The following is a 2,634-nucleotide window of genomic DNA, read 5'->3' on the forward strand; positions in this document are numbered from 1 at the left end:
CATCGGCAGGCGGACTCTCAACCACTGCGCCACCAGGGAAGCCCTCCTTATGGGTTTTTAAGCAGCTGGTCTTCATTCATTCAACAGATATGTGTAGATGGCCTCATGTGTGCTGGACACCGGCCTAGGAGGTGGGATTACAGCAGGGAGCGACATAGATGGCCCCTGCTTTTGTGGTCACAAGTCAGTGGGCAAGATTGGCTTAAACTGGGTGATTACTCTTGGGGTGTGCGTGCAGCAGTCTGCAAGTGAGGACTGACCAGTCACAGAATGCATTCTACTGAGTGCCGTTTGCAAAGTGCTTTGGAAGTAGAGAGAGACCAAGTTAGGGAAGTCCGACTGTAGAGGTGATTTGGAGGTGAGAAGTGAGTACTAGCTGTTTAAAGAAAGAGCTTAGTATTTGAACTTGCCGCTTGTTCACTGCTTCCCTTCCTCTCAGCGTGCAGAATGAGAATAACATCCATGTACTCCTTATCTAAAGGTCAGTTGACCTAATTGCCAGACGGGACAGCAGAATAATGAACATTTTGGTTCCTAGAGGCAGACTCCCCAAGTTCACATTTCTGCCCTCACCCCCAAGTGGCGTATGGCTTAGTGGTTAAGAGTCTGGAGTCAGACTGCTTGGGTTCATAGCCCAGCTGGTTCACTTACCAGCTGGGTGACCTTGGCCAAGTTTGCTTAACTGCTCTGTGCCTCAATTTATTCATCTACCAAGTGGGAATAATGTTTTGAGGATTAAATAAGCCAATACGTTTAGTGCTTAGATTGTGTTGGATCTATACTAAGTGCTCGGAAATTATTAACCATGACATTGTACTCATCTGTAACAATATGATAGTGTAATATTGTAATAACAACAAGATAATAATAACAGGGTTGTTGCAAGAATTAAATATAATAATGTAAAAAGCACTTGGCCATGTCTGGCATTTAGGAGGTGCTCAATAAACATGTTAGCTGCTATTATTGTCAGCGTTATCAGTGTTTGCAAATAGATATTATGCTACCCATAATATCCATTTCGTTAATAGTAGAGCTGATAATCTTAACGTAAATGCGCTGTACTATCATATATTAATTATATATTTTGCTACTGTAATGGTATGGTTGATAAACTTAATGTAAATGTATAAGTGTGCTATGTAAAATTTTCTCTCCCTTTGTATTTCTTCCTTCACAATTTACGAGGAAAGAGAGGATGCTTCCTTTATAATTTTAAAAAAATCGGAGTATAACATAAACACAGAAAAGTGCACATATCACAGATGTATAGCTTGGTGAAGTTTTATAAACTGACCATGTCTGCATAACTAGGCTTGCTTCCTTTAAAAAATTTTAATATCTAATACAATGAATAGTTTGCAAACAAATCGAGGCAATGATAAAGACAAATAGTGTGAGAAAAGAGAAAGGCAGGAAAAGTGTCAGGAGAATAACATCTGATATGAGAACAAAGATGTAAACCGGGGCATAGCTTGACTCTACGGTGAAGGAGACTTGCACGGTCACTCTCTTTATTGATTTTCAGTTTTTAGGAAGCATCTCCAGGAACCTCATTTTACACTGCGAGGGTCTACAGATACTGTTAGTATTTGGCTGAAAAAGAAGCAAAAGTATCTCAGGTTAGGAAAGTAACCAGTAGAATTAACAATTGAGATTGGTATCTGGGGATGGGGGTACCAGAGAGCTGCATCCTTATCTGTCACAGCAGGAAGTACACCTACGTTCATTACAGGGTGTCTGAAATAGCTAAGTTGAGGAAGAGCTGAGATGGATGAGCTTTGGTTTAGAGATATGGAGGTAACTACCAGAAGAAATCCCAACAAAGAAGTTAAAGCGCTTGCCGGGCTTCCCTGGTGGCAATGAGAAGCCCGCGCACCGCAACGAAGCGTAGCTCCCGCTCCCCGCAACTAGAGAAAGCCCGTGTGCAGCAACGAAGACCCAATGCAGCCAAAAATAAATAAACAAAGTAAATAAAAAAATAAAGTGCTTGCCTTGGGGAATCAGACTTGGGAGAGGGAAGAGTGGGGCAGGGAACTCTTGCTTTCTATTGTAAGCTCTGCTGTACAATTTGGTTTTTAACCATGTGCATGTATTATTTTACTTTTTGAAAAAAACTTATTAATGTCAACTTGAAGGTGCCATTTAGCAATTTCAAAATCTTAAAGATCAGCCCAAGACTGATTTTATTCAAGCCCAGCAAAGGGTCGGACAAGCCCTCACACCTTTGGTTTACAGTGGTTATTTGTTGCAGAGTACCACCTTGTCCAATATGGTAGCCACTCTCCACATGGGGCTGTTGAGCATGTGAAAGTAGCCCATCCAAACTGAGACGTGCTGTGAGTTTAAAATATAAGTGGGTTTCAAAGACTTAGTATGAAAAAAAAAAGAATGTAAAGTGCCTCATAATTTAAAAAAAATTGGTGATGTTGAAATGATAATATTTTCGATACACTCTGCTACATAAAATATAGTGTTAAAATTAATTTCTCCACTTTAATTTTGCTTTTTTCCCATTTATTTATTTATTTATTTATTTAATTAATTTATTTTTGGCTGCGTTGGGTCTTCGTTGCTGCATGCGGGCTTTCTCCAGTTGCAGCGAGCGGGGGCTACTCTTCGTTGTGGTGCACG

At 40.4% G+C, this 2,634-nt stretch overlaps 1 protein-coding gene across 6 annotated transcripts in view; it reads left to right on the forward strand.

Moving 5' to 3' along the window:
* The window catches only part of CTPS2 (CTP synthase 2), a 105,570-nt gene that overhangs the window by 14,663 nt on the left and 88,273 nt on the right, over positions 1 to 2,634 (forward strand). The gene's annotated exons all lie outside the window — the stretch shown is intronic.

The sequence above is a fragment of the Neophocaena asiaeorientalis genome, unplaced genomic scaffold, assembly GCF_003031525.2.
Source record: "Neophocaena asiaeorientalis asiaeorientalis breed wild unplaced genomic scaffold, Neophocaena_asiaeorientalis_V1.1 scaffold657, whole genome shotgun sequence".
Lineage (NCBI taxonomy): Eukaryota > Metazoa > Chordata > Mammalia > Artiodactyla > Phocoenidae > Neophocaena > Neophocaena asiaeorientalis.